This window comes from Pseudophryne corroboree, chromosome 2 (genome assembly GCF_028390025.1).
Source record: "Pseudophryne corroboree isolate aPseCor3 chromosome 2, aPseCor3.hap2, whole genome shotgun sequence".
Lineage (NCBI taxonomy): Eukaryota > Metazoa > Chordata > Amphibia > Anura > Myobatrachidae > Pseudophryne > Pseudophryne corroboree.
In genome coordinates this window covers 549,482,771-549,504,655 of record NC_086445.1, presented here as the reverse complement: position 1 = coordinate 549,504,655, position 21,885 = coordinate 549,482,771, and the positions used below count along the sequence as shown (strand labels likewise).

The window sequence follows — 21,885 nt, the reverse complement described above, 5'->3', positions numbered from 1 at the left end:
AGGATTAAAGGAGGATGGGTAACATCCACTATTTATTGTGGGCAATGAGCTGTGGTTGCCTAAGCTGTTACTGTAATGCCCTGGTGGCACTGGGATGCCTGGTGCTTGCCTCCCTTTATGGCTGTAATAATGAACAAAAGGCTGTGTATACAGTGGCAGATTAAGGTCCAAATGGGCCTGGAGCTGGAATTTACTTAGGGCCTACTGTATGCTGCTACATGGGGTGTGAGCAGCGCCGTGGTGGTGTGACTAGTGATGTGGGGGTGTGGCCAGTGTTGTGTGGGTGTGTTCTGCACAGGGGTGTGTGGCCCATGCCATGGGGTCTAACTATCTCCATGGAGGGCATAACTAGCGCCCACCATCAAACACTTTTTATTGAAGCTACAACAAAATCATGGTTTATTTTTTTTAAAAATTTTTGTGAAATGGTGTGTTTTAATTATCCTAATGCAGGAGATTTCACAGAGAACTCCTACAGAAGGCTAATTAGCGCTGCAGATTGCAGTACACATTATTACCAATGGGGACTACGATTTGACCCCTATGTACTACATTTGTTTTCACCATCTTTAGCTGCTGCTGTCTTAAGCCTGCGAGGCTTACTTGCAGGAAAGAGATCTTCCAATCCCTTTCCCACATCTTTCATCCAGCTTTGATTCTGGAAAATGACAGTGTGCCCCCCCCCCCCCAAAAAAATAAAAATAAAAAAAAAAATGACACTGTACCCACTCCCAAATCCAGCTATATTCATAACTAATACATTTGTTAACAGAAAAATAAAAGGATTTATAGAAACCGCGCTGTATGTATGTTTAAAAGAGCTGCTCAATTTGTTTAGATTATACTATTAAAAATAGATAATGAGCGCTATGCATAAATTATGTGTAATAAACTTAAAAGTGTAGAGATTATGAGAGTGGCACCTGTAAAAATGAAAAGTTGTTAATTGTCTACAGCTCCTTCTGGAGTGATGTAAAATGAGCTCAGTCCATCCCGGATTCACAATGTGGCAAATGTATTAACCCTAACTTTCCCTACCTTCTAGTCAGTTCGTGCTTCGACTGGAGGATAGATGTCCACACTCCTCACTTCCCGCTTACCGCTGCGTCCAGAGGTAGCGGATTGCGGCTTGGTTTCGGGTCGCGGCTCGATGATGTCACTCTGCGACTAGCATCGGGAAGGTTGGGCCAGTTAGAAGTTGCTGTCCTGTAGCTCATGTACCTCCAACGCGTTTTGTGCATCACAGAGCACTTTATGAAGGATGGCATGACGATTTCCTGGATCCATATTTTTACTTAAAAAACTTTATTGTTCATTTAGTTAAAAAGGGAAAGGCAGACAGGAAGTTGGGGCAAAATGGCGGCAACATGTGCTCATGTGGTAATCCACTTTTTCGATGCCCAAATTCAATAAAAATTATTTACAAATATTGTAATGGTTGTCACTATAAATGAATATGTAATATACATGTTTATGTTAAAAATATATATGTTTATGTTAAAAAATAAATGTTTTTTGTTTTTTATATATTTTCATAAGAATGCATTCAGTTCTATGTCTAAATTAAGCAAATGTGGTTGCAGAGTCTTCATCTCAAAGATCCATCTTGTCTCATTCTTTAATAGTTCCTAGAGATGAGCGCCTGAAATTTTTCGGGTTTTGTGTTTTGGTTTTGGGTTCGGTTCCGCGGCCGTGTTTTGGGTTCGAACGCGTTTTGGCAAAACCTCACCGAATTATTTTTGTCGGATTCGGGTGTGTTTTGGATTCGGGTGTTTTTTTCAAAAAACCCTAAAAAACAGCTTAAATCATAGAATTTGGGGGTAATTTTGATCCCAAAGTATTATTAACCTCAAAAAACATAATTTACACTCATTTTCAGCCTATTCTGAACACATCACACCTCACAATATTATTTTTAGTCCTAAAATTTGCACCGAGGTCGCTGTGTGAGTAAGATAAGCGACCCTAGTGGCCGACACAAACACCGGGCCCATCTAGGAGTGGCACTGCAGTGTCACGCAGGATGTCCCTTCCAAAAAACCCTCCCCAATCAGCACATGATGCAAAGAAAAAGAAAAGAAAAAAGAGGTGCAAGATGGAATTATCCTTGGGCCCTCCCACCCACCCTTATGTTGTATAAACAAAACAGGACATGCACACTTTAACCAACCCATCATTTCAGTGACAGGGTCTGCCACACGACTGTGACTGATATGACGGGTTGGTTTGGACCCCCCCCAAAAAAGAAGCAATTAATCTCTCCTTGCACAAACTGGCTCTACAGAGGCAAGATGTCCACCTCATCTTCACCCTCCGATATATCACCGTGTACATCCCCCTCCTCACAGATTATCAATTCGTCCCCACTGGAATCCACCATCTCAGCTCCCTGTGTACTTTGTGGAGGCAATTGCTGCTGGTCAATGTCTCCGCGGAGGAATTGATTATAATTCATTTTAATGAACATCATCTTCTCCACATTTTCTGGATGTAACCTCGTACGCCGATTGCTGACAAGGTGAGCGGCGGCACTAAACACTCTTTCGGAGTACACACTTGTGGGAGGGCAACTTAGGTAGAATAAAGCCAGTTTGTGCAAGGGCCTCCAAATTGCCTCTTTTTCCTGCCAGTATAAGTACGGACTGTGTGACGTGCCTACTTGGATGCGGTCACTCATATAATCCTCCACCATTCTATCAATGTTGAGAGAATCATATGCAGTGACAGTAGACGACATGTCCGTAATCGTTGTCAGGTCCTTCAGTCCGGACCAGATGTCAGCATCAGCAGTCGCTCCAGACTGCCCTGCATCACCGCCAGCGGGTGGGCTCGGAATTCTGAGCCTTTTCCTCGCACCCCCAGTTGCGGGAGAATGTGAAGGAGGAGATGTTGACAGGTCGCGTTCCGCTTGACTTGACAATTTTGTCACCAGCAGGTCTTTCAACCCCAGCAGACCTGTGTCTGCCGGATAGAGAGATCCAAGGTAGGCTTTAAATCTAGGATCGAGCACGGTGGCCAAAATGTAGTGCTCTGATTTCAACAGATTGACCACCCGTGAATCCTTGTTAAGCGAATTAAGGGCTGCATCCACAAGTCCCACATGCCTAGCGGAATCGCTCCGTGTTAGCTCCTTCTTCAATGCCTCCAGCTTCTTCTGCAAAAGCCTGATGAGGGGAATGACCTGACTCAGGCTGGCAGTGTCTGAACTGACTTCACGTGTGGCAAGTTCAAAGGGCATCAGAACCTTGCACAACGTTGAAATCATTCTCCACTGCACTTGAGACAGGTGCATTCCATCTCCTATATCGTGCTCAATTGTATAGGCTTGAATGGCCTTTTGCTGCTCCTCCAACCTCTGAAGCATATAGAGGGTTGAATTCCACCTCGTTACCACTTCTTGCTTCAGATGATGGCAGGGCAGGTTCAGTAGTTTTTGGTGGTGCTCCAGTCTTCTGTACGTGGTGCCTGTACGCCGAAAGTGTCCCGCAATTTTTCTGGCCACCGACAGCATCTCTTGCACGCCCCTGTCGTTTTTTAAAAAATTCTGCACCACCAAATTCAAGGTATGTGCAAAACATGGGACGTGCTGGAATTTGCCCATATTTAATGCACACACAATATTGCTGGTGTTGTCCGATGCCACAAATCCACAGGAGAGTCCAATTGGGGTAAGCCATTCCGCGATGATCTTCCTCAGTTGCCGTAAGAGGTTTTCAGCTGTGTGCGTATTCTGGAAAGCGGTGATACAAAGCGTAGCCTGCCTAGGAAAGAGTTGGCGTTTGCGAGATGCTGCTACTGGTGCCGCCGCTGCTGTTCTTGCGGCGGGAGTCCATACATCTACCCAGTGGGCTGTCACAGTCATATAGTCCTGACCCTGCCCTGCTCCACTTGTCCACATGTCCGTGGTTAAGTGGACATTGGGTACAACTGCATTTTTTAGGACACTGGTGAGTCTTTTTCTGACGTCCGTGTACATTCTCGGTATCGCCTGCCTAGAGAAGTGGAACCTAGATGGTATTTGGTAACGGGGGCACACTGCCTCAATAAATTGTCTAGTTCCCTGTGAACTAACGGCGGATACCGGACGCACGTCTAACACCAACATAGTTGTCAAGGACTCAGTTATCCGCTTTGCAGTAGGATGACTGCTGTGATATTTCATCTTCCTCGCAAAGGACTGTTGAACAGTCAATTGCTTACTGGAAGTAGTACAAGTGGGCTTACGACTTCCCCTCTGGGATGACCATCGACTCCCAGCGGCAACAACAGCAGCGCCAGCAGCAGTAGGCGTTACACGCAAGGATGCATCGGAGGAATCCCAGGCAGGAAAGGACTCGTCAGACTTGCCAGTGACATGGCCTGCAGGACTATTGGCATTCCTGGGGAAGGAGGAAATTGACACTGAGGGAGTTGGTGGGGTGGTTTGCGTGAGCTTGGTTACAAGAGGAAGGGATTTACTGGTCAGTGGACTGCTTCCGCTGTCACCCAAAGTTTTTGAACTTGTCACTGACTTATTATGAATGCGCTGCAGGTGACGTATAAGGGAGGATGTTCCGAGGTGGTTAACGTCCTTACCCCTACTTATTACAGCTTGACAAAGGGAACACACGGCTTGACACCTGTTGTCCACATTTCTGGTGAAATACCTCCACACCGAAGAGCTGATTTTTTTGGTATTTTCACCTGGCATGTCAACGGCCATATTCCTCCCACGGACAACAGGTGTCTCCCCGGGTGCCTGACTTAAACAAACCACCTCACCATCAGAATCCTCCTGGTCAATTTCCTCCCCAGCGCCAGCAACACCCATATCCTCCTCATCCTGGTGTACTTCAACACTGACATCTTCAATCTGACTATCAGGAACTGGACTGCGGGTGCTCCTTCCAGCACTTGCAGGGGGCATGCAAATAGTGGAAGGCGCATGCTCTTCACGTCCAGTGTTGGGAAGGTCAGGCATCGCAAACGACACAATTGGACTCTCCTTGTGGATTTGGGATTTCAAAGAACGCACAGTTCTTTGCGGTGCTTTTGCCAGCTTGAGTCTTTTCAGTTTTCTAGCGAGAGGCTGAGTGCTTCCATCCTCATGTGAAGCTGAACCACTAGCCATGAACATAGGCCAGGGCCTCAGCCGTTCCTTGCCACTCCGTGTGGTAAATGGCATATTGGCAAGTTTACGCTTCTCCTCCGACAATTTTATTTTAGGTTTTGGAGTCCTTTTTTTTCTGATATTTGGTGTTTTGGATTTGACATGCTCTGTACTATGACATTGGGCATCGGCCTTGGCAGACGACGTTGCTGGCATTTCATCGTCTCGGCCATGACTAGTGGCAGCAGCTTCAGCACGAGGTGGAAGTGGATCTTGATCTTTCCCTAATTTTGGAACCTCAACTTTTTTGTTCTCCATATTTTATAGGCAGAACTAAAAGGCACCTCAGGTAAACAATGGAGATGGATGGATTGGATACTAGTATACAATTATGGACGGACTGCCACGGTTAGGTGGTATAAAAAAACCACGGTTAGGTGGTATATATTATAATAATAATACAATTATGGATGGACGGACTGCCTGCCGACTGCCGACACAGAGGTAGCCACAGCCGTGAACTACCGCACTGTACACTGGTTGATAAAGAGATAGTAGTATACTCGTAACAACTAGTATGACACTATGACGACGGTATAAAGAATGAAAAAAAAACCACGGTTAGGTGGTATATATTATAATAATAATACAATTATGGATGGACGGACTGCCTGCCGACTGCCGACACAGAGGTAGCCACAGCCGTGAACTACCGCACTGTACACTGGTTGATAAAGAGATAGTAGTATACTCGTAACAACTAGTATGACACTATGACGACGGTATAAAGAATGAAAAAAAAACCATGGTTAGGTGGTATATATTATAATAATAATACAATTATGGATGGACGGACTGCCTGCCGACTGCCGACACAGAGGTAGCCACAGCCGTGAACTACCGCACTGTACACTGGTTGATAAAGAGATAGTAGTATACTCGTAACAACTAGTATGACACTATGACGACGGTATAAAGAATGAAAAAAAAACCACGGTTAGGTGGTATATATTATAATAATAATACAATTATGGATGGACGGACTGCCTGCCGACTGCCGACACAGAGGTAGCCACAGCCGTGAACTACCGCACTGTACACTGGTTGATAAAGAGATAGTAGTATACTCGTAACAACTAGTATGACACTATGACGACGGTATAAAGAATGAAAAAAAAACCACGGTTAGGTGGTATATATTATAATAATAATACAATTATGGATGGACGGACTGCCTGCCGACTGCCGACACAGAGGTAGCCACAGCCGTGAACTACCGCACTGTACACTGGTTGATAAAGAGATAGTAGTATACTCGTAACAACTAGTATGACACTATGACGGTATAAAGAATGAAAAAAAAACCACGGTTAGGTGGTATATATTATAATAATAATACAATTATGGATGGACGGACTGCCTGCCGACTGCCGACACAGAGGTAGCCACAGCCGTGAACTACCGCACTGTACACTGGTTGATAAAGAGATAGTAGTATACTCGTAACAATTAGGATGACACTATGACGGTATAAAGAATGAAAAAAAAACCACGGTTAGGTGGTAGGTATATAATAATAAATAATACAATTCTGGTCGGACGGACTGCCTGCCGTGTGCCGACACAGAGGTAGCCACAGCCGTGAACTACCGCACTGTACACTGGTTGATAAAGAGATAGTAGTATACTCGTAACAATTAGGATGACACTATGACGGTATAAAGAATGAAAAAAAAACCACGGTTAGGTGGTAGGTATATAATAATAAATAATACAATTCTGGTCGGACGGACTGCCTGCCGTGTGCCGACACAGAGGTAGCCACAGCCGTGAACTACCGCACTGTACACTGGTTGATAAAGAGATAGTAGTATACTCGTAACAATTAGGATGACACTATGACGGTATAAAGAATGAAAAAAAAACCACGGTTAGGTGGTAGGTATATAATAATAAATAATACAATTCTGGTCGGACGGACTGCCTGCCGTGTGCCGACACAGAGGTAGCCACAGCCGTGAACTACCGCACTGTACACTGGTTGATAAAGAGATAGTAGTATACTCGTAACAATTAGGATGACACTATGACGGTATAAAGAATGAAAAAAAAACCACGGTTAGGTGGTAGGTATATAATAATAAATAATACAATTCTGGTCGGACGGACTGCCTGCCGTGTGCCGACACAGAGGTAGCCACAGCCGTGAACTACCGCACTGTACTGTGTCTGCTGCTAATATAGACTGGTTGATATTTAAAGAGATATTAGTAGTATACAACAATACTATACTGGTGGTCAGGCACTGGTCACCACTCCTGCAGCAAAAGTGTGCACTGTTAATTAATATAATTGTACTCCTGGCTCCTGCTAACAACCTGCAGTGCTCCCCAGTCTCCCCCACAATTAATTATAAGCTTTTAATTTATACATTGATGACTGTGCAGCACACTGGGCTGAGCTGAGTGCACACAGACTGAGTCACACTGTGTGACTGACTGTGCTGTGTATCGTTTTTTTTTTCAGGCAGAGAACGGATATAGCAGAGAGAAGTGAACGGATATATTATATTAAATAAAAGTTAACTAGCAACTGCACTGGTCACTGACTGTGGTAAACTAACTCTGTCTGCGACTCTGCACAATCTCTCTCTATCTAATCTATCTATCTCTATTCTAATGGAGAGGACGCCAGACACGTCCTCTCCCTATCAATCTCAATGCACGAGTGAAAATGGCGGCGACGCGCGGCTCCTTATATAGAATCCGAGTCTCGCGATAGAATCCGAGCCTCGCGAGAATCCGACAGCGTCATGATGACGTTCGGGCGCGCTCGGGTTAACCGAGCAAGGCGGGAAGATCCGAGTCGCTCGGACCCGTGGAAAAAAAAGTGAAGTTCGTGCGGGTTCGGATTCAAAGAAACCGAACCCGCTCATCTCTAATAGTTCCGTCATGATGTCTCCTCCTCTCCAATTTTTATGTACTTTTTGTATCGCCATAAAGCTAAATCCACATGGATCTTTGTTGTGGAAATCCAGGAAATGTTTGGAGACACTATGTGTAGCAAGCCCCTTTTTCATGTTATAAATATGTTCTGCTAACCGAGTTTTGACCTTTCTTTTGGTCTGGCCAATGTATTGTAGCCCACAAGGGCATTCTAAGAGGTATATGGCTTGTTCCATTTCGCAACTGAGATGGTCTTTGATTTTGTATATTTTTCCAGTTTTGTTTGATTTGAACTGTCCTTCTGGTTTTGCTGTGGTTGATTTATTGTTTTTGCTTGCCTTACAATTGAGGCAGTAATGATAACCTTTAGTGTTTATTGGTTTTCTTTGTGTAGATGTAGAAAACTTGAAACCAATTCTTGTTTGATGTTCCTCGCCTTTTTATAGATTATGTTTGGTTTATCAGTTAAGAGATCCTTTAATTCATTGTCCAATTTCAAGATGTGCCAATGTTTATTTAACATGGTTTCTATAATTTTATGACTGCTGTTCTATTGGGTGATGAACCTAATTTGGACTTTTTGTTCATCCGTTCTTTATTTGTACTTAATACGATCTTCTCTGTCCATTTGGTTAATTTCTATTCAAGTCCTGTTCTTTGTACCCTTTTTGGATGAAGTTCAGCATCATATCTTCACTTTGTTTTTCGTATGTTTGGTATTCACTGCAATTTCTTCTAATTCATTGAAATTGGCTGGATGGAATGCTTGCTGTCCAATTTCTATGATGATTGCTCGAACTAGGCAAGATGTTGTTTCCACTTACTTCCTTAATATGAGTTTTTGTGTGGATTTGGCTATTTTTGATAAAAATGTACATGTCGGAAAAGGTGACTGATTCTTTACTGGTTTCTGTTGTGAATTCCAAATTTATGTTGTTGCTTTTTATGAATTGAATAAATCTTTGAAGATCTATGTCGTTGCCCCCCCAAATAAAGAAGACATCATTGATGTACCTGTACCAACAAATTAAACTGTCTTTGAAAGGATTGTCTGTCCAGATGTGCTGGTCTTCCCACCTAGCTATGAAGAGGTTCACGTAGCTAGGTGCAAAGGATGTTCCCATCGCTGTTCCACATTTTTGACAATAGAATTGTCTATCGTTCCAAAAGTAGTTGTGATTCAAGATAAACTCAATATTCGCCATGATAAAATTAACTTGTCTAGTTGGAAGATTTGACTTATTAAGGTAATATTAAGTGTGTTCACAGCCAGTTTCATGATTGATGCATGTGTATAATGATTTAACATCACTGGTTCTCAGGGGGAAGTGATCTTCCCATTGTAACACATTGAGGATCTGTAAAATGTTCATGGATTATTTTTTAGATTTCAGCCATGGAGGACAGAAACCACTGGACCACAAGGGAATCCTGAACAAAAAATACAGGGAAACCCTTATCAGAAAAGACAGAGAGGATGGAGAGGGGGATCACGAGTAAAAAGAAAAATAGCATACCTGATGCCAAACCAACTACTGTATATTCAATTTAAGCAAAAAAGTGTTATCAGAAGCACAGGTCTCAATTTTACAAAAGGGGCTTATCTTTGTACCACAGTCCAAAATTAATAAATTTGACCTATACATAGATGTACACAAGTTCATAATGAAATGCAATATTAAAAAATTATTTGCAAAAAACACCAACCCAAAACTGGCCACACAAGAAGATGAATATCAACACAAAGATTTCGGACCCAAATCTACTTTCAACCCAACGTATTGTAAAGGATCATATGTGGAGACATTCCAAAAATTAATGAAAGAAGAAATAGAGAAAATACCAGAAAAGCCAAATATGAAATTAAACATTACTAATGAAGAAAGAATAGGGTTAATTTAATTAAAACAAGACAAGACCATCATCATAAAACCAGCTGACAAAGGCGGAGGCATTTTTATCATGGAAAAAGACGCATACGAGAAAGAAGTCACCCGCCTTTTGGAAGATCAGGAAACATATGAACTGTTAGATCAAGATCTGACAAACATCTGTGAGAAAAAGCTAAGAGAACAGATACAAGAAGGGCTAGAACTGGGAATCATCACATTGAAAGAATTTAACTTCATAATAGAAAAAAATCCCCAAATTCCCACCTTTTATTGCTTGCCAAAAATGCACAAAGACCCCATAAACCCACTGGGATGCCCCATAGTCTCAGGCATTCAATCTATCACTTCCAATTTATCAATATATACGGATTCCTTTTTACAAGACATAGTAAAGACACAGAAAAGTTATCTAAGATACACCATGAACATTTTACAGATCCTCAATGAGATCACTTCACCCTGGGAACCAGTGATGTTAAATCACTATACACATGCATCAATCATGAAACTGGCTGTGAACACACTGAATATTACCTGAATAAGTCAAATCTTCCAATTAGACAAGTTAATTTTATCATGGCGAATATTGAGTTTATCTTGAATCACAACTACTTTTGGAACAATGGACAATTCTATTGTCAAAAATGTGGAACGGCGATGGGAACATCCTTTGCGCCTAGCTATGTGAACCTCTTCGTAGCTAGGTGGGAAGATTAGCACATCTGGACAGACAATCCTTTCAAAGACAGTTTAATTTGTTGGTACAGGTACATCAATGATGTCTTCTTTATTTGGGGAGGCAACGACATAGAGCTTCAAAAATTCATTCAATTCATAAAAAGCAACAACATAAATTTGGAATTCACAACAGAAATCAGTAAAGAATCAGTCACCTTTTTAGACATGTAAATTTTTATCAAAAATAACCAAATCCAAACTAAAACTCATATTAAGGAAGTAAGTGGAAACAACATCTTGCCTAGTTCGAGCAATCATCATATAAATTGGACAGCAAGCATTCCATCCAGCCAATTTCAGCGAATTAGAAGAAATTGCAGTGGGTACCAAACATACAGAAAACAAAGTGAAGACATGATGCTGAAATTCATCCAAAAAGGGTACAAAGAACAGGACCTGAATAGACAGACATAAAATTAACCAAATGGACAGAGAAGACCGTATTAAGTACAAATAAAGAACGTATGAACAAAAAGACCAAATTAGGTTCATCACCCAATACAACAGCAGTCATAAATTATAGAAACCATGTTAAATAAACATTGGCACATCTTGATATTGGACAATGAATTAAAGGATCTTTTAACTGATAAACCAAATATAATCTATAAAAAGGCGAGGAACATCAAACAAGAATTGGTTTCAAGTTTTCAGACAACATCTACACAAAGAAAACCAATAAACACTAAAGGTTATCTTTACTGCCTCAATTGTAAGGCATGCAAAAACAATAAATCAACCACAGCAAAACCAGAAGGACAGTTCAAATCAAACAAAACTGGAAAAATATACAAAATCAAAGACCATCTCAGTTGTGAAATGGAACAAACCATATACCTCTTTGAATGCCCTTGTGGGCTACAATACATTGGCCAGACCAAAAGAAAGGTCAAAACTCGGTTAGCTGAACATATTTATAACACAACAAAGATCCATGTGGATTAAGCTTTATGGCGATACAAAAAGTACATAAAAATTGGAGAGGAGAAGACATCGGGACGGAACTATTAAAGAATGAGACAAGATGGCTCTTTGAGATGAAGACTCTGCAACCACATGGGCTTAATTTAGACATAGAACTGAATGCATTTTTATGAACATATATAAAAAACAAAAACCGTTTAACATAAACATATATATTTTTAACATAAACATATATATTACATATTAATTTATAGTGACACCCATTACAATATTTTTAAATAATTTTTATTGAATTTGGGCTTTAAAAAAGTGGATTACCACATGAGCACATGGTTGCCGCCATTTTGCCCCAACTTCCTTTCCTTTTTGCATTTCCCTTTTTAACTAAATGAACAATAAAGTTTTTTAAGTATAAATATGGGACTAGGAAATCATCATGCCATCCTTCACAAAGTGCGCGGTGATGCACGAAACGCGTTGGAGGTACATGAGCTACAGGACAGCAACTTCTACTCGGCCCAGCCTTCCCGACACTAGTCGCAGAGTGACATCATTGAGCCGCGACCCGACACCAAGCCGCGATCCGCTAACGCTGCAAGCAGTGGTAAGTGGGAAGTGAGGAGTGTGGACATCTATCCTCCAGGCGATGCACGAACTGACTAAAAGGTAGGGATACTTAGAGTTATCACAATTTGCCACAGTGTGAATCCGGGATGGACTGAGCTCATTTTACATCACTCCAGAAGGAGCTGTAAACAATTAACAACTTTTCTTTTTTACAGTTGCCACTCTCATAATCTCTACACTTTTAAATTCATTACACATAATTTATGCATAGCGCTCATTCTCTATTTTTATTGTTAACAGAAAAAGTTAATAATTAAATTGTTCCACAAAAGACAATTTAAGAAATTCTGAAACTACACACATTGCCCGCCACAAGAAGAAACACATACACTAAGTCAGCCTCAGGAAAAAAACATGCATATTGTCCCCCACAGAAAAACAAACCCACACATTGTGCGCCACAGGAAAAAAAACACACACAGAGGGGGAATTCAATGTAGCACAAGGTTTTCACTGTAAAATAACCTTGCACCAAATTGTGGAATACCGGGGGTATGCGAGCTTCCGATACCCATGGTATCCGATCAAAAAAAATTGGTCTTCAGAGCTGTAAACCCTGCTGTGCATAAAAGTAAAAAAAAGATACCTACCCCTCTAGTGGTCTTTGCAGTTTCAGTGGTCTCCCCTCCATCTTCCTACTGGGGATGACACTCACATGGGGGGTCACAAACACACACCGAGGGTCACACACACACACACACACACACACACACACACTAATACATGCTTACACATACTCACTTTTATAACCCACTGGTGCTGCAGAAGAAGACACCACTTCGGCAGGTGAATAATTACAGACCAATTAAGCTAATTGGAAACTTCCAATTGCTTGATTAGTCCTCAAGGGGGTGTTGAAAGGGTGCCAGAGCAAGTCCTGATGATTTTTCCTAAAAATAATGATTTTAGGAAAAATCAGGTTTGCTCTGGAGGTGTGTGAAAAAGAGGCATAGTCTGTGTCTCATTTTCTCTTGCAATTGAATAGCAAAACCCTGCGGCTGCAGGAAAAAATCTGCTCCATGGTTTCTTTTTAAAAAAATCTCCTGTGCTTAATTTAATTCCCCTAATTGTTTGCCACAGGAAAAAACACACACATTGGGAAGTATTCAAGTAGCTGCAGGGTTTACCTCGCAACTATAGTAATTGTTGGTAAAAAGCCCTGCGGCGCCGGTTAAGTCTATTTAAGTAGTCTTTTTCCAAGTCAAAAATTCTGGATTCAAGTGTGGAAACCCACTGATTTCATAAAATTTGTGGAATCAATGGGGTTTTATCCTGCGCATGCCCCTGATTTTGTGGGTATTTTCACTGACTTTGCCTCACAGTTTAGTCCGTGTGAACCACTAATTGAATACCTCAGTATGGCAATTGAATACCTCAATTTTAAACCCTGTGACTAATTGAATACCCCTAATTCTAAACCCTGTGGCCAATTGAATACCCCAGATTGTCTCCTAAAGGAAAAAAACAGACATGCTGTCTGCCACAGGATTAAAAAAAAAATACATTGCAGCCCTAACAATATCTTAATTTGATTGCTACCACAAAGTGCAGGAACACCAGACCATTACCCAGACTGCATTGAAAGATGAAACTGCAGGGTCCCAGGGCTGCTGTTACAGTGTTTGAAAACAGTTCTGTAAGAAAAACTTACAGTACTAGTTCTAGTTCTTAGCTCCACATCATTAGGCAGCAGCCAGCAGCTCCTCTGGCAGCTTAACTATGCTTTACAGTTTGACTTCGGGCAACAGAAATTAATGGGTGGTGTTTGGTTGGCTGGGGAAAGGGCTTAAACAACATGCATGGGCGGGACTTCGGGTGGGAGGTTGAATGGGCTTTCGGGAGGCCAGAGGGTTGGGGCTTCTCATAGACGTGGATAAGTGGGTGGCGCTTTGGGTTACAGGAGCCTTACCTGCAGACAGCCGTGGGTGAGTGGGCGGGGCTTCATGGACATGGCGCTGGAGTTTTTAATTGGGAGTGGGTGAGTGTGCTGAGATTTGGATGGCAGCTGGTGGTGACAGCTCCATCCGCCTCATTGTTAATCTGGCCCTGTGTGTATATAATTCCTCCACATCTTGGTGTTAATGGAGTTATTGGGCCTGATTCTGAGTTGCTCACAATCCACATGCAAAGCCACTGGTCATGTAGTTCAGTGATTATTTGCAACTGCGCTAAACCCTATCACGCATGCATTACACAGTGTAAGCACACTCGGGACAGGTGAAATTAGAAAAGTGACTGGAAAGTTATGGGCATTCCTGGGCAGCAACTGGGAGGTGGCTAATGCGCATGCAAAAATTAGCTACTCTGTGGGCATACTATGGGAGTGTGAATGGAGTGTCATGGGAGTGTAAGATGCACACCCGCAAGCCAGGCACTGGTCAGACAGAGACGCTGCACCTCCCATAAGGTCTAAGGATGCACCAATCTGTATTATGTTTGAACTGGCGCTAAAGTGGGTGCCTCAGTCCTTGCACATTTGACCGCACAAATGTACTCAAGGGAAGGAGTGTGTAGCTTCATTTGCATAAACTCGCAGCAATAGACACTGCTGCATGCACTTTTGCGTGCAACTCAGAATCAGGCCATTGTGTGTGTTATTTAATGTATATGAGAATGGAGGGACAGAAACTGTACCTTACTTGTTTATACAATGGTCATGTATAAGCGGAACAGACAGAAGGTGAATTAACTTCCTTAAATAAAAAGCAGATAAATATGTACTATTATTTGAGGCTTATTTGGACAAATTTCACAGATTTTATACTTATCACAGTCTTTATATGTACAATTGTTAGTATACTTTTACCTCACAAACAAATGACCAGCTGAGTATGTAAATGACAGACTGTAACAATTCGATACATTAATGAAAACTGACTCGTCCCATTTATGAGGTGACTATGCATGCTTCTGAATTACAAAACATGGTTTGTGCATGCGCCTCACAGTGGGGCAGATGTATTAACCCCGGGGAAGTGATAAAGCAGTGATAAGTGCAATGTGATAACGCACCAGCCAGTCAGCTCCTAACTGTAAATTTACATATTGGAGCTGATTGGCTGGTGCGTTATCACCTTGCACTTATTACTGCATTATCACTTCTCCAGGCTTAATACATCTGCCCCAGTGTCTCCAAAGTCACAATTAGGTATATGCCGCATTCCAGTGGGAAATAGGCGTCTCTTATCGGGAACTGGGCGTTGAGTATCAAGCAGCTTTTTCTGATGGGAATGTCGTGGGAATGTATGTATAGCTCTGTGGGATTCTGAGTCTTGTGTACCAGGAAAAGAAGCCTGTTACTGACGCATCTATTGCACAAAGCATGGGGCTGGAGCAAGTGCCCATACTAATGATTGCAGTTGCTTCTGCAGAGTCTAGAACAGTGGGCGCCGGATAGACTTACACTTCAGATGCACAGATTTGTGACTTTGGCCGATTGTCGCATTATAATATGAAAGTAAGTACAATGCTGTGGCTACAGGGAAAAGCGGCCACAGGAGCGTATGACAGAATCAGGCCCATGGTGACTGATATTTTCACCCCATGTTATAATCATCTCTGCAATTCATTGCTTTAGAAAAAAAAAAAACAATTTGGTTTATATGTCATAAATACCAAGAAGTGTTTTGAGGTTTTTTTTGTCCCACACCACATTACACGCTTCTAGCTTCTGTTTAGATTGACATATTACGCCCTGGATATATTTGTAAACCAATACTTTACACAAAGTGTAATTGTGGGCACTCAAAATGTTTCCAATGTTCTGAGAAGCAAATATTACAAAGATGACTTTGCCTCTTTCTTGTGTATCAAACCGTCTCTTCTCTGCTTATATAGAGTATGTGTATGTCCTATGGTAATTACTAGGAAGAAACCAGCTAGGTATAAATCTAGCAGGCTTTTTGGCCTTGTCAGATTAAAACTTACCTATCAACCCGCTCCAGTCCTTTACATCTTCCTAAATCCGCAGTGGTGGCAGAATTTACGACCAGGAATTGCATTTTGCAAAATGATTAAACTTCCCAAACATCCATAAAAAAAGTTGCAAGCGGTTGTTCTATGGGTTTTATTTATTTTATTTTTTTTCCTCACAGGCTGCTTAATTTATAAGGTTGGGGGGAGGGGACGGATTGAAGGAGGATGGCATTAATGGTTCACAGAGAAGCAGAAATTCTGCATTTTCCTTTACCGGATTCACAGCATTGTATATGGTTGCGTTGTCATGTATAATAATAGATTAGCTATGATAGAATACTAAGAGAGACATGGCACAGAAAACTTAACTATTTCATTGAATCAAATGAACTAAATATCCCTGATAAGGAGGTTACTGTTATCGAGCAATTTTACAATATATTCAAATGACAGCTATCTGCAGACAGGTGCAGAAAAATGAATGAGAGTGAAAAATGCTTGAAAAATAGCATGAAACAAAGCTAATATTAGAGACTCCAGATTATAATCTATTATTTTCACACCTTTTTTTGTCCTTTTGACTGAGTCTCGGGAACCGTTAGATAATTAGAGGTACACTTACAACATGCTGCTCCTGGACAGTTGTCGTTACCATCTTGCTGCTTATACTGTATCCGCTCTTTGTATAATTTTAGATGTTATGCATGCAGAACCTATCCTCCTACTGCTCCCTTTGCAAATCAATTATAAATAGTTTGGGCAGAGTGCCAGATGTCTCGCTGTAGCACCTTCCTGGTTTCGACACATGGATTAAAGAACAAACCATCTACTCGTTTGCTTTAGCAGATGGTAATTGAAAAACCTTGCCCTGGCTCATGTGTTCTGGGATCTGCAGAGGAATATGAGCCAAAAAGTATGCCACAATGGCCTATACATACTCATGTTAGTGGCCAGATTAGCAGCTAAACATTTTCTAGGTGACGAGCCAATATTCAACCCCACGTTCATTTAGGATCATTTTACAAACACTTGTTTGAAGCACCCTTCTATAAGGGGTCAGCAGCTATTGGCTTAAAAGACCAATACAAAGGAACCTTTTGTATACTTACAAATATGTATTTGAAAGTTACAACAGAATGACAAAGGCAGAACTGCGTGGCCATACATATACTCATATACATATACTCAAGTCGGTTTCAATGAAAAAATCATGAAAAAACTCATGTTGGCATTTTGACCTGTCGGCATTTTACATGTCAGTATTTTGACCTTGTCGGTATTTTAAATGTCGGTATTTTGTCCATGTCGGGATTTTGACCTTGTCGGGATTTTGACCATCGGTCAATTGCTGTCGGGATTTCGACCGTTGGGATTTTGATTGGAGGTAAATTGACTGCATCCCATACTCATAGTCAAATTACATTTTATTTGAATTCCCATGCATTGACTGTATAAGAAGTTTATTACCTAATAGTGAGGATACAATTATCGGATCAATTCGCTGAATGTCGGCAGATCGGGCCGATAATCACATAGTGTGTAGCTGTGACCAGACACAAATTATTGATCTGTTGGACATGCCAAAGCGTCCAACATGTTGGACAGGTCTGATAATTATTGAGCTGCAGGTCGGCAGCATGTGGCAGTGTATGCTGCCCCATTCCTTCACATGGGAGGAAAGCAGATATCCTGGCCATCAACTATGATTTATCCCAAAGTGTATGGCCGTGACGTCTGCTGGGTATCAGGCTGCCAGATAAAACGTCTGTTGTTCTGACAGACATTTTATCCGACAGTGTATGCCCAGCATTATTCTTGAGACAGATATACAGATTTATCCTCTTAGATCCTTGCTGCAGTCATGCTAAACAGCCCTTTAAGTCGCGCCATGACATGGAGGGACTCGGTAGCACTGAGCGTCTTTTTTGCGAATTTTATTTTTTAGCAAAAATGTGTTTTATTCTGTATGTAATTACGGCTGTATCTGCATCCGAAATGTAGCTTAGCATTTTGTATGCAAATACAGTCGCAGGCACACACAGAATATAAGCATGCTGCATATCATTTTAATCACCCATGCATCCTATTGCATTACATTGTGTCTAAATTGCAGAAACAATAGCAAAAAAAGATGATCGGCCATACCGATTCACACGTCACTCACGCGTTATATGTAACTCTACTTACAGTGCACAGAGCAAAGATGTAACAGGTTACATCTGTATAGGGTCATTTATGAAGACCATGACTTGTATGGATCAGCACATCTTTGTGCCTGTGTATTTATATCTACCAGTACATAGTGTGCATGATCATTGTGGACTAGAAGCTGAGACCTCATGACATAATGTACCTGTATATTGTAACTTACTAAACATTTCCCCACATAATGAACATACACATGGCATTAACAATTTCTAATAACAGTAAATACCTTGATAAATGTATCAAGGTATTCTCTATTCATGTACAGTACATTAAACCCAATTATCATGTGTGAGCAAAAACATAGTTAAAGGGTTGTAGTACATTCCATTGCAAAGCATTGTTTTCCTGATCATAGAAAAGTCCTGGTAGGCTTATTCATCAGCTAAGCAGAGAAGGTTAGCTATTGTACATGTTACCAAATGATAAGAAGAACAAACAAGTGAACAAAAAAATAGCAATTTTATCAGTTTAGTGTGCCTGCATTCTCCCACTCGGGATTGATCTCACAGAGGGCCTAATTCAGTATAAGTTGGAATTTAGCAACTATCACAAATAGCTACTTCTCGCCTGTCTGCGCATGTACAACGCGCACATTGCGCATGCGAAAACTTTTACTTTGTAACCGTATACAGAAAGCATAGCGTCAGGCAGAGGCGTCACCGGGTGTGCACCCCTGATCTCCTGCCGTGATCGTGTCAAAAAGGGGCGTGGTCTTACACTTAGGGGGCATGGCTTCACGGGGATCCTGGAATCATCACTCTGGGGGCGTGCCCAGCATCTCCGGAGATGCTGGGCTTCCCCCAGAGACAGTCTCCGTGTGCTGTCGGCTCCTCTTCTATGACAGGAGCCGGGTGCTGTAGGAGACTTTCTCACTGCAGCACCTGGCTCCTGTCACTGCGGAGGAGTTGACATTTGGTGTCACCCCCTCCAGGTGTAACACCCGGGTGCGGGTCGGACCCCCCGCACCTGCCTTGTGACGCCACTGGCGACAGGCAGCAGGCGTATGGGGTGGCATTGCAGCATTGGAGGGGAAGGCAGCAGGAAACGCAGGCATGTCATACCTGTTTTCCTGGCGGCCCGATGATGTCGCCTGCAATAGGAAACATGGCGGAGGTGCCTCTGCGTATGCAGGGGGCTTCCACTAACTGTATGTATGCGATGTGATCTGCTATGATAGACAGAGCTGTGCTGAGCAGCGGTGTGTGCTCCCCACAACTGCCCCAAACCCCCCCTCCCCCCCAGTGAGAAATTGTAGCCCACAGATGGGACAGTCCTAGGAAAATGGGACTATCCGACTGAATGTAGGACAGTTGAGAGGTATGCACACACCTCTGCTACACACACACACTCACACACACACACACACACACACACACACACATACATATATATATATATATATAGAAAGACAGCATACAGGGGCACTCACCAGAGTTTTGCACGTAAAAAGCATTGATTTTAATTTATACTTATCCAGGTGATTTCTCAGAAAGATAATTCATTCAACGTTTCGATCCCTCAGGGTCATCATCAGGAAAATACAACAGGGACAGCATGTACAGCAAGTTGCATCTGTTCATATACACCAGTATCTAGTAGTCAATGCCTAACGGCCCTCCTAAAATATCCCCAGCACTTCCAAAAAAAGGCGGCCCAATCTATCAAACAATTGTTAAAACAATTACATCCCCAGAATATTCCAACTAAAGGGGAAGTAAAGTATAAACATGATATGTCACAGGAGTTCAAATATTGAAGACAAGAAACCAACATTTCCCTATTCAGATGGTACTTACCAAAAAAGTGGGCTAGCACTACATTAAGTGCTGATAACACCATCGAGGGTGCTGGCGTGCGTTCCAATACACTTAAGTGGAATGCATTGTGTCTCCTGTGATATATTCGCGGGTATTACCCGCGTCACAACCTATCACAGATACACCTCTATAGGTAGAAAGCAGGAAGCCCCGGCGTGCGCTCCACTGAACTCAAGTGGAACGCACTGCGCTTCCTGTTACACCCGCAAGTCAGACCCGCGTCACTTCCGGTTGCGGCTACAAAGCGCCGCTATACACGGGGTGTATTCAGGTGTATGTTGTCATGGTTACAAACGGGGTTTATTTACACAGCCATTGCCAAAAGAATATTACATGTAAAGTATGCAATGGACATGGTGCCTATAGAAAACCATAAATAGACAACATGTGGGCATACCCAGGCAGCTGGATATATGTACATATATAGGGAAAAAAAGGTTTTTTGTTTGCATCATCCAAAAAATGGGAATAGTATAACTGCATGTATGACCAATGAGGGCTATATAGGACTGTGCTGAAAGTAATAGGAGACCTGTTATAGGAAGTTTACATAATACATATAAAACATTATATACCACACAATGTGTCCACATATACATGTGTATACCACATCATGTGTAACAAACAACAGAAAGAAATACTTATATATAATGTAAAGACCTAAAACAAAAAAACAAACACCACATATAAATCTATTCCTAAATATCCATATTCATGGAAACACCAATAGGGTGGATTTTACAGAATAAATTTACATTAGATTTAAATTTAAAATTAAGATGAGTGTGTTGGCAAAGAATGCTTAGATTTGAAAAAATCAAACAAAATATTTAAATTGGTAATCCCAATCCCAGGTACTTAATTTAGCATAAAAAGGCGCTAAGGTTTTTTTTTCATTTAGACCATTGGGCGAGATTGTTCCCAAACGGTAAATCCATCTTGACTCTAGCTTCTTAAAGACCAGCCCCCTGTCGCCGCCACGTGACAGGGGCGGTACCCAGTTAATAATGCAACATTGCAGGGTAGCTAATTGATGTCCAGCCGTTAGGAAATGTTGTGCAACAGGTTTATCAGTTGCTTCTGTGGATAGTGCCTGTCTGATCATCATCCTGTGGTTGGCCATCCGCTCTCGAAACGTGCAAGTCGTCATCCCCACATATGACAGTCCACATGGACAGGTGAGGAGATAGACCACATGTTCCATACGGCAATGTAACTTATAATGTATCCGGATAGACCTTCCAGTCTGAGGGTGCGGGAAACTAGTCCCTGGAATCATTGAACGGCAGGTTGTACAGCCTGTACATTTAATACAGCCGGGTCTCTGTGTCATCAGCCACGTATTCTCTCCCACAGGAGTTGACCTACTGGGGTGCATCAGCATTTGTTGAGATTTCTTCCTCTACGGTACGCCATCATTGGATTGCCAGTATTGAACATAGTTAATGATGAGTCTGTAGAGACAATCGGCCAGTGCTTCTTGATAGATTTAGCAACTCTTGACGACTTCTGGTCAAATTGCGTTACAAAAATCATACGATCACCTTGTTTCTGTGTACATTTGCGCGTGTTGTTACGTGCTCTGGTGAGGAATCCCTCAATAGTTTTGCTATCATAGCCTCTATCCAAAAAGCGTTGGCTCATTTCCGCCAGCTGAGATTCTGCAACAACCGGATCAGAATTGTTCCTATTCACTCGCATGAATTGTGAAATAGGCAGACTGTTCTTTA

The 21,885-nt window shown here is 41.9% G+C and overlaps 1 long non-coding RNA gene across 2 annotated transcripts in view; it reads right to left on the bottom strand.

Annotated features, from left to right (window-relative positions):
- LOC135050965 (uncharacterized) overlaps positions 1-16,825 on the bottom strand; it is a 127,009-nt gene extending 110,184 nt beyond the window's left edge. For both annotated transcript variants that reach the window (XR_010241953.1, XR_010241952.1), the window contains exon 1: positions 16,753-16,825. This is a non-coding gene — a long non-coding RNA (uncharacterized LOC135050965). The remainder of the gene's footprint in view (positions 1-16,752) is intronic.
- Positions 16,826-21,885: the final 5,060 nt, after the last annotated feature.